Source organism: Cynocephalus volans, chromosome X (genome assembly GCF_027409185.1).
Source record: "Cynocephalus volans isolate mCynVol1 chromosome X, mCynVol1.pri, whole genome shotgun sequence".
Lineage (NCBI taxonomy): Eukaryota > Metazoa > Chordata > Mammalia > Dermoptera > Cynocephalidae > Cynocephalus > Cynocephalus volans.
In genome coordinates, this window is record NC_084478.1 from 36,578,784 (window position 1) to 36,589,721 (window position 10,938).

The window sequence follows — 10,938 nt, forward strand, 5'->3', positions numbered from 1 at the left end:
GACAAAAAATTACTTTAGCAAGTGAAATTAGATTTTTCCTATTAGGGCATCTGTTATTTTACCTGGAGGTAGGGGGTTCTTCTCCGTCCAGATACAAGTCAGAGCCCCTAGAATTTTTTCAAGTACGAATTCCTTCCGTGCTTCCCAGTTAACCTTCCATCCAAACCGCCTCTACTTTTCTTCATGTCTTCCCCCCCAAAATTTAGCCCTCCTTTACAATCTGCCAAATGACACTCAAGATAACACAATTAGAATACCCTTTTAATGCAGTGGAATCTGGTTCTCCAAGACCAAGGCACAAAGCGGCCAACACAGTGGCTACTGTTCAAGTCACCTCACCATTATGTATTCAGATACTCCAAAAACACAATGTGCATGGAACACTTAGTTTGTGCACTGTGTTCCACTGCACTGAGGAGAGCAAAGACACCTTCTCTTCATGCCTGTTTTAGTCCGTTTTGCGTTGCTGTAACAGAATACCTGAAACTGGGTAATTTATAACGAAGAGAAGTTTATTTGGCTTACGAGTCTGTGACACCTGCATCTCGCATGGGCCTCATGCTGCTTCTACTCACGTCGCAAAGTGGTAGACAGCTGGTGGGTACAAGCAGATTACATGGCGAGAGAGGAAGCGAGAGAGAGAGAGAAAGGAGGTGCCAGGGTCCTTTAAACCAGCAGCTCTCACGGGATCTAACCGAGCGAGAACTCACTCCCTACTCCTCCTCCCCTAGGGAGACCATTAATCCATTCATGATGGATCCGACCCAATGTCTCAATCAGTTTCCAACACTGCCACATTGAGGATCAAATTTCCACATGCTTTTTGGAGGGGACAGCACATCCAAAATCCGTCAATGCCTATGTGGGCTAAATTGTGTCCCCACAAATTTATATGCTAAAGTCCTAACCCCCAGTACCTCACAGAACATCCTTATACTTGGAGATCAGTTCTTTAAAGAGGTGACTGATTTAAAATGTGACATTTCGGTGAGCCCTAAGACATTCTGACAAACATCTTTCTAAGAACACAGAAGGAAATACCAGGGACATAAACACATAAGGAGATAACCATGAGAACAGGCAGGAAGTGGGCAGCCTTCTGCAAACCAAGGGAAAAGGCCTCAGGGAAAACCAATCCTGCAGGCACCTTGATCTTGGACTTCCAGTCTCCACAACTGTGAGACAATTAATTTCACATGTTTAAGCCACCCTGTCTACGGTGATTTGTTATGGCAGCCCTAAGAAACTAATACACTGGCCTACGCAGAGATTTCTTCCTGGATTATCTCTGATGCCAAATTAATCCTTAAGAGCATGCGTTAATGGCTTTCTGTTTGCTCCACTGGCGAGGAAGGAATTCCCACACTCCGTTTCTCTGTTATCCAAACGCAGAACACTGGACACCGGAGAGATGAGGCAGTCACCAGGTAATCACATGTTCTCATACACTCACAGCCTGGGGGAGAAGTTCTCCACCTGTCACACTGGGCATCGGGGGATTGCACTTAGGAACAGAGTAATGAAGTGGGGTTTGTGGGAGGCTGGACTTGTAGATCAAGCGGAAAAGGTGGTCTCCAGTGCCCATGGGAGAATGTGAGTGGCTTGAGTGGCTTGCTTAAATATGTCCACCGATAGGGAGTGGAATAAGGAAGATCTGTGCCTGGTCCCCTTGGTTAAAAACGGTTGTTTGCTAGGGGACCTTATGTGCAAGTGCAGTGTACAGAGGGCAACTTGAAGTTAGGCCATTCGAGGCCCCGCTGGTTTAGCCTCATGTCAATTCAGCATGTATTGTTGGGCATTAATTTTAGTCCTCAAACTTCCGTGCAGTTTCCCTTCCAAGGGCTTTCTCCCCTGAATTTGAGCCACATCATCTGAGGCTCTGGCCTCTGCTCACCAGTCCCACCGTCTCATCTACTGCACTACGCACATTAATTTTCAAAGTTACATCATATCGATTAACTTCCCATTTCCCAACAATCGAACGGCCTTGCCTAAGAGCCTTTGTATTTTACTGCACTCTCTTGGAACACCCCTCTTGTCTCCCATTCTTTTTTCTTGCCTGTAAGTCCAAAGGAGTATATCAACAATCTCCTTTTTGATTTCAGCTTCCAGCTTCTAACATTCTATTGGCAGAAGCTGGGTCTTCACATCAGCATCCCCACTGCTAGCACCGAGCCTTCCAAAGAGCAGATGCTCAGTTGATGTTTGGTGAATAAGAGAGAGAGTGAGCAAGAGGTCTAACTTATTGAGATTTTATTTCTGCTACAACTTTTAATAAGCTAACTATATCAAGGTATAAATAATTTAATTTTACAAAAAATAAACACTAACAAGAATGAGGAAAAACCCAGAATGATCATGTTTTATTTTGTTTCTATTCAGTTATGGCAAGTATTTTTTTGTGGAGTTCTTTCACATTCCCAAGAAAATCCCTATTGTAATGTCATACTTTTTTGTCTGGATGACAAAAAAAAAAAAAAAAAAAAAAAAAAGGAGAAACCTTAGACTTCAGTAGATGTGGGAGAAGCTCCTGGACGTGGTGGTGCCATATGCCGGGCCACATCGGTAGTGCCAGGCCCAGCTGCAATTTTGGCCCGGACTCTCTCTTTCTCGAATCTCAATGCTTCTTCAAACTGCGTTGAAATGTCACTAGGAACAGTATCATTGACCTTGGCCACAAACTCAAGAAATTTCATTTAGCCGTTTTCGGCACAGGCTCTTGGACCCCACCGGAATTCGTATCGTGTAGGATCACCGTTGGGCACCAGCTGGTACTCCAGGAACTTCAGCCTCAACAAAACTTCGGTGACGAGTTTCCTGGGCTCTCCATAGATGAAGTGCTTCCATCCAGCATATCCTCTCATGATATTCAGGAATTTCCAGATGTCTTCCTCAGGGACACAGTTGACCTTCACAAAGATCCCACCCAGGAGATTCATACAGAGACGTGTTTTGGGTAACCCTCTACCAGCATGAATTCTTGCATTGCTGGAGAGTTTTGGTTTGCTGAGAAGGTCATACGAGTGACTGGTTGAGTCGATTTCCTTCACATCCACTGCAAAAACAACCTCAATTTGTTCAGAAGCCGTCTTCAGGATCTCAGCAACTGCTCCTCGTGCTTCACATCAACAATCTTCAGCATCTCTGCCCTCATAATGGGTTGTTTCATTTTGTACCTGTATAAGAGGAACTCCTCCAACAAACCCCCCTTCACAGTCTGACAATCCGTACATACGCTCTCATCGAAGGTTGAGGCCTCTGAGCAACACGGATATTCTTCATCTTTGCTGTTATCCCCTTCGTTAGATCCTGCGTCAAAAACGTCTGCACAGGTAGTGGTGGTGGATGGTGCTCCCCGAGGTTCCTGGGAAGTTCTACCTGACCCAGCAACAGCTGAGCTCTAGGGAATATCCCTGAGAACAGGAGAGGAAGAGGGGTGGGTCTCTTCTTCTTTCACTGTGGCCCTGGCCCGAGGTCCCCCATGACCCTGGAAATCATCTTCGGCCTGGTGACATGTCTCACAGGTGTGGACCATGAGGCATGATGACCTTGCTCAGAACCAGCAAGCAGGCATTTGGGTAGCAGAACAGATGGTGAGGGCCCACTGAAGGAGGAAGGGCGACAGGGATGGTGAAACGTCCCCATGGAAATTCCACCGTGGCTACAACGAAGACTACAAGAAAGGCTCCTGAGAGGGCAGTCTGCAGGGATCTCTCTAGGGTCTTGTTCTCCTGAGACCCTTCTTGCAGAAGTCAGCCTGACAGAACTGCCGAAGGCCTCCCAGAGATTATGGCAGGGGCAGGCTCTGTGCCACCTCACTTTTCTGGGGGTTGTGGTCCTCTAAGTCAGCATGCATGGCTGTGCATTTGATTCCTTGCAGGACATGGGGCACCTCCCTCCTCTGACCTAGGTCTCAAAGCATCAGATCAAGGTTCTGATTCCCTGAGGCCCCAGAAGGAGAAGTCAGGGAATGCTACATGAGGATACCCATCTTCACCGTTCCAGGGGTGACATCAAGAATCAGGCTCTTTGGGGCTCTCTCTGTTCAGGGTAGGGCTGTGCCCTCAGTCCTCGTTCAAGGTTTTCACCTCGACTTCTTGCAGGCACCGGATTTCCTCTTTCGTTCAACGTCAGGTTACTCAATGTACAATAAGGCTCTCATGTTCATGATAAGCCTGTACAATAAGTGAGGAAATACTCAGCCTGACAGCCCTGCTTCAGCCTTCTAGGTCTGAGAGAAGACACAGGCTGGTCTCTCTGTGACTCCATTTATTATGGGGTATTAGTCTCTTCACTTCTCATTCATCAGAGTCTTCGTCTTGGTCCCTGTACCTTCTATGAGAGGCTTTTGGGGAAATGCCATATCACTTCAATCTCTTGATTAGTTTCCCTTCTGCAAACCTTGCAGGGGAAAGGCTGCGTCCCAGGAGTGATGTCAGATGGCGAGGCCAAAGCAGAAGCAGAGAGCCCAGGACGGGTGTCGTGCTGACAGAAAAAAAAGACAAACACACACACACACACACACACACACACACACACACACACTCACATACACACACACACACATACACACACACACACCCATACTGATTTATGACTTTGCTTCACCAGCCGGACATAGCCACTTATTTATCTTCTCTTCAAATATATCTACTTTCTTTAGGGAAGGACTATGCCTAATGATTTTGTGAGCCCCAAATCTTTTGAGTTTTACCAAAGCTGATTTCGTAGATGATGAAATTGTCAACAAATAACTCCTTTCTCCTTTCACACCTCACATTTACTTTAGTATTTTTATTGCTTATCCCTTGGGCTATGTATTCCAAAACAGTACTTTGGGTATGCTTTTTATCACCTGTAATACATTTTGAGGTAATGAGCAAAAAAATAAATTAGTGACAAAAGGTCTGCCCGAGGCTGGGAGTGGGGACCACTGGGGACTCTGGAGGAATTCAGAGCCGGGGTCTAGTCCAGGGCCTATGCCACTTGCGAGCCTTGTGAATCTGAGAAAATTGCAAGTTCTTCATCTGCAGAATAAATCTGATAAATCCTATCATGAAGGACTTCGGCACTTACGCGATGCGTACGAAACACCTGGCACAGTGTTGGGCAATGGTTGGGTCTTTAATGAACTACCAAGATTATTTTGATCCAAGATGATAACAACCTTCCCTCACAGAATATTACTTCCAGAATATATAAGAGAATATGCAACTGCAAACCACATAGAAATCCACATCACCCCAAATGCTGCTGAGCGTAAGAAGTGTGCCCCCATTTGAGCATCCATCATTTAATTTAGTTGTGGGGTTGTGTTCTCTAGCTGGAGGCAAATCAAGTTTCATGTTTTGTGTCGGGGACCGACAACCTCCCTCCAAGGTGCCTTTCCTTCTAAGCCACCTCTATTTCCATTCATTTCATCATCAGCAAAAATCGACCCCTCCAGTAGAAGTTCACAAATTACACTCAGAATAATCTAATGGACATCCCCTTTTTTACTTTTATTTTATTTTATTTTTTTGTCTTTTTCGTGACTGGCACTCAGCCAGTGAGTGCACCGGCCATTCCTATATAGGATCCGAACCCGCAGCAGGAGCATTGCTGCGCTCCCAGCGCCAGACTCTCCCGAGTGTGCCACAGGGTCGGCCCTTGAAATGCCCTTTTAATGGAGTGTGTTCTAGCTAGTCCTAGCCCATGACAAGAGTGACAGTTCTGTGGGTTCTCAGCATCTCATCTCAAGGTGGTGTCACTCATAATTCCCAGAAACTCACTCGACATCATGTGCCCAAAACACCCAGTGTGTGCACTGTATTCACGTGCACTGATACATGCGTTTGGGAAGCCTTCCACTCCTACTGCAGATGAGGATTACTTTCTGGTATGCACAAAATTGCAAAGTAACTGTGAGGCACAGTTTCCCATACCTGGCATAGTCTCTGAATGCTGAGATGAAGCATCTGGGGGCCTGGCCTCTTTCCATTCAAACCACCCTTATTTTTATTCATTTCATCACCACCCAAAATCAAGACCTTCTTGAGAGTTGGACGAATTACACTCAAGATAACCTAATTATATCAACGCCCTGTTAGGGAGTGGGCTCTGACTCTCCCAGCACAGGACAAAGAATACTGGCACAGTGGTTCTTGACATCTCATTTCAAGCGAGTATCACCCTTATTTCTCAGAATCAATCTGGAGAAATAGTGCAGAAGACACCTCGCTTGTGCACTCTGGTCACCTACATTGGGTCAAGAGTTCAGGACACTTACCATCCCTGGCCCAGGTGGAGATTCCCTCTGTTTTACCCAAGGTTCCAAAGTAATTGTTAGGAACAGTTTTCCTTCCCACCTTTTAGTCTCTAAACTCTGAGACCCACCATTTGAGGGTCTGTCCCCTGCTCACAGTTCTCACAGCCTTATCTAGCCGACCATTCCGCTTAACTTGAAATATCCTTCTTTAAAGAAATGGTAGTGTCCCAGAGCTTCAAACTGCCTTGCTTCAAGGTATTTCACCTTGACTACTCTCATCTGGGACCTTCCCTCTAACTCACCCCTTCTTCATACTTGTCATTTAGTTAGATCCTTGAGTCTCACCGTCTTATATAATGGCAGCCTGACTCTCACAATCTGTGGGCAGTGGCTCAGGCTTTTTCCTACCATCCTCAGTACTAGCATGAGGCCTTCCAAAGAAGAGATGCTAAATTAATGGTTGCGGAAAAAGAGAGACAGGAGCAAGATGTCTGATATATTATGATTTAATTTCTCCCACAGTCTTGAATAAGCTAGGGAAATCCAGGTATATAACTCTTAGTTTAACAAAAATACTAAAATAACAACACAACCAAAATTTACCAACACTTATTTATGATTTTCTCTTTTTCTTGACTGTAGGGATTTGCCAGCAGGATTTGTTTACAGATCCATGAAAATCCCCGTTCCATTGCAATGTTACCATGTTCTAGATTATAAAAAATGATAAAAGTTTTCTACAATTTGTATAATATCAAAACTCTAATTTATACACCTCATTAAAAACAATAAATGTGTGGTCCATAGGATTTATAATCTTATGCTCTGAAATTAAGTATGGACGTAAAGAATCAAGTAGAAGGCGATAAAGCATTAATTCCGACAATTTTCTTTGAAACTTGATATCTATACATGTTTTCATGTAAAAGACACGAGGAGGAATGTGTGAATAGTTTATTTGGAATTATTCAATCACCTCAGGTTATCTTATACTTTTCCAAGCTTTTAAAAATCATTTATTGTCTTCCTGTAAGTATTTCCCTGTTTTTTTTTTTATTTTTCCTTTTATTTGAGCTCTGATTTCTGTGGGGTGACCTTGTCCCTTGACCTTAAGTGTTCATAAACTGTTGCGTAAATGACAGTGTAAGTTAACTGCCACTCAACCATCATACGTACCCGGCGAGTGTTTTCCAATAGTCTTTTTTCAACACGACCTGGTCTGCTGGCATGGAGGGACCATTCCACGTTAGCCTCAAATCAAACAGATAAACGAGGAATACTTTGTGTTCCTTCTCACCCCTTCCTTTTACGTCCAATCGCCAACTATTCAAGTGTTGTTATCCTTTTTTCCTGGTTGTTTTTTTTTGTTTGTTTTTTGTTTTTTTTTTTCCGATCCAGCTTGGGAGAGTCTTGCTGAACGCCCTTCTCTGGCTTCTAGAAGTGCTGGCTTCTACGTGATGAGGTGTGAGGCTTTCCTTGCCTCTTTTTTCTTACTATCTGAAAGAGCATTCTGAGGAATATTGAAGACATCTTAAGGTCCAGGCACTCTCTACTCTGTCTTTCTATTTATTTATTTGTTTGTTTGTTTCTTTCTTTCTTTATTCTGTCCTTCTTTATAGAAACCATCCCCAGCCTCCCCAGATGATTACCATTCTCAAAATGCTTTGTAAGATGGGAGAAAGGGAGTGGAAATATATATATATATGTACATACATATATTAAATATATATATGTGTGTGTGTCTGTGTGTGTGTGTGTGTGTGTGTGTATGTGTGTGTGTGTATGTATACGTGTATAAATATAGTATATATTTTACTAACCTTTCTTCTGGGCCCCTCCTTTGGCTATTGGAGTTCTGATAGAAGAGGAACTCGAGGTCTGTGTGAAGATAGTAGGATACGTAAGTCTTCTGCCTGCTGATGTGCTTGAAATTGCGGAGTTCACAAGATCTAGTAGTTTTGTACAGAGGGCAAATGAGAGGCACTTTATCCAGTCCCCAAAGAATTTCTAATCGTGTAACTGATAATTCATCTAGAAAAACCTGAATTTTTCATCTTTGAAAAAATGGGGCTTCCTGGACCTCACAGAATATTATTTGTCTACAGTGCTCTTCTATTTTATACTGTGAAGAGGTTTATTATTATGCACAAAAGAGCAGTTGGAAATCTGGTCGCTTGCAATAAACAAGAAGACCTTTACTTGGACAAAGATGTTGCATTAATAAAACACTATGATAATAGAAAATAAGGCTTTGATGCAAGTTGCAAACAAGGTTTTGAAATATGTAAGTAAATAAGTAAAGGAAACAGTATTTGAAAAATCACGACCAAAAAAATTTAGTCATGTAGAACCGGAACACAAAGAAGATGTACACTGCAGTCTTTCCAGTCCGGCCCGGGTCCTCTATTACTTAGAACATTAACTGATTTCTTCAGCTGAGGGTGGAGAATCTCCCTCAGCCTTCTGGTGACATGGGAGAAACTGCTGACTTGGGCCCTGAAAGTTGCACTGGCCGTGACTTTAGTGCAAAACCTGGCTGCATGTAGGTTTTTTCAAAGCCACTTTACAATGGGACGAGAAGACACTGGGGACGATATCATGGACTCTGGCCAAAAAGCACTAACCTTTCATCTTGCTGGTTTCAGCCTGGTCTCCTGAACCCCATAGGAATTCATAGCGTGGAGGTTCACTCTTGTGCACCTGCCACTGCTCCAGGTACTTTTCCTACAGCAAATCTTTGGTGATGAGCTTCCTGGGCTCTTCATATATAAAGTCGCGCTCCCAGTATATACCCAAATCTTATTCAGAAATTCTCAGATCTCGTCTCTCTAATGCAGCTGCCCTTCGTGAGGATCACACCCAGGAGCATCATTAGAGACGGGTCTTAGGCAACACCTTATGAACACTCAGACTCCCATTGTTGGAGAGGTTCAGTTCACTGATAAGAGCATCAAAGTGACTGCTGGGGACATCTTCCTCTCGCTCAAGGCCACAGACAATCTCTGTGTACTCGGAGGTTCTCCTGAAGATTTCAGGGAAATTTCCCTTGCACTTTCTGTTGACAATGCTGCATTTGTAATGGGCTCTTTCATTTTATACTTCTCCAGCAGGAATTGTACCAACCATTTGTGACCCTGATTAGAAAGTCTCTGCATGAGCTCTGGGTGGAGGGTGCTGCCAGGGAGGTGCTTGGTCTTTCCTCATCTTGGCTCTTGGCAGCTTCATCAGATCTTATGCATGAAATACTTGCAGAAGCAGTGGTGACGGACAGGCTCTATGAGACTCCTGGGACACGTCAGCAGCAGGGGAGCCCTGAGGAGTACCTCCCAGAAGAGGAGAGAACGAGAAGGGAGACTCTTCTTTCTCTCCTTCAGCGGGCCTTGAGACCCCAGTGGCATTTCCCATGGGCACGGAGCTTACTTTTCCGCCCCGGAGGCAGGACCGTGGTGAGAGACAGCAGACCGGAGTGTGGGCAGGACGGCTGGTAATGCGGGCACCTGGAGAAGGGAGAAGGAGATGGTGTGAGCACTTTCAGCAGGGAGATCCCACCTTGGCTTTAATCAAGGCTCCATCTGCAGATTTCTGGGAGGGCACTGCTCTAGGAAGCCGCAGGGCTCCTGTTCTCTTGGTCAACCTGTCCCCTGATAACCCCGTGGAGGAACTTAGAGTGAGTCTTAGGCAGCAGCTGCCAGCTCAGCTTGGGGCTTAGGGTCTGACAGCCCGGGCTGGTCGTGGAGCTCCCTGCGTTTTGGGGTGGGGAGTCCTCTCCGTTCACATTCAGAATCGTCATGCCAACTGTTGACAGGGCCTGGGACCTTTTTCCTATGCTGCAATAAACATGACACTTCAAAGCTCCCTGGAACCCCTGAAAAGTAAGTGAAGGTGTGTCTCAGTCCACCATCTCTGCCAGGGCTTACCCAGGGCTGTTAACTCTGGGGGACCCTCTGTGTTCTGGGATCGATGGATTCTCATTCTTATTCAGAGATCTTATCTTGGCTCCCCGTAGGGTCTGGGACCCAACCTTCCACTCTCTGGTGGCTTCACCTAAACACTAAGGATCTTTCCCTTAGACCCAATACAAAGAAGCAATGTGGAAGCCTCTGGCTGACAGCCCTGCCCTGGGCCGTCAAGTACTGAAGGCAGGAGTGGGGCTGGATTTCTTGTTGTCCCCTGTACTGGGAGGGAATGTTGTGGTCCCCTCCGCCTTCACTCGGTCTCCTCCTTCTGACTCCTGAGAAGGCCTGTAGCTTCTCTTTTCTTTGACCTGGGGGCATCTCCTCATGGTAAGGTACTGAACTCTCTGAGACCCAATAGAGGAAAGTGAGGGCAGCTTTATTTGGCCACACCTGCCTGTAGCCCCTCAAGACAGAGAGCTGTGGCAGGCAAGGTCTGGCCTTGTGAAGGTTGGACCTCACCGGTCTTAGGTGAGCTTCCTAGTGTGACTCGTAGGAGGGACTAAAATTCCTCCTTCTCTTGGCCTGTTACTGTCCGCCTCAGAACAAGGCCCTCATTTCTCTGTCATCCTGAGGAGGAATTGAGGGCTGCCTCTGCTCCACGTGTCATCTATGCCTGCACCTCCCAGGACTAACGGTAGGGGAGAGATTATGTGCCTTCCCCGTTGTTACGAGTTTTTTGTTCCAGCCCTTCCTCAGGGCCCTCACCCAGACCGGTGGCACAATCTGGAAATTTTC

The 10,938-nt window shown here is 45.4% G+C and overlaps 1 pseudogene; it reads right to left on the reverse strand.

Annotated features, from left to right (window-relative positions):
• Positions 1 to 2,501: 2,501 nt before the first annotated feature.
• Positions 2,502 to 10,037, reverse strand: LOC134367867 (melanoma-associated antigen B5-like; annotated as a pseudogene).
• Positions 10,038 to 10,938: the final 901 nt, after the last annotated feature.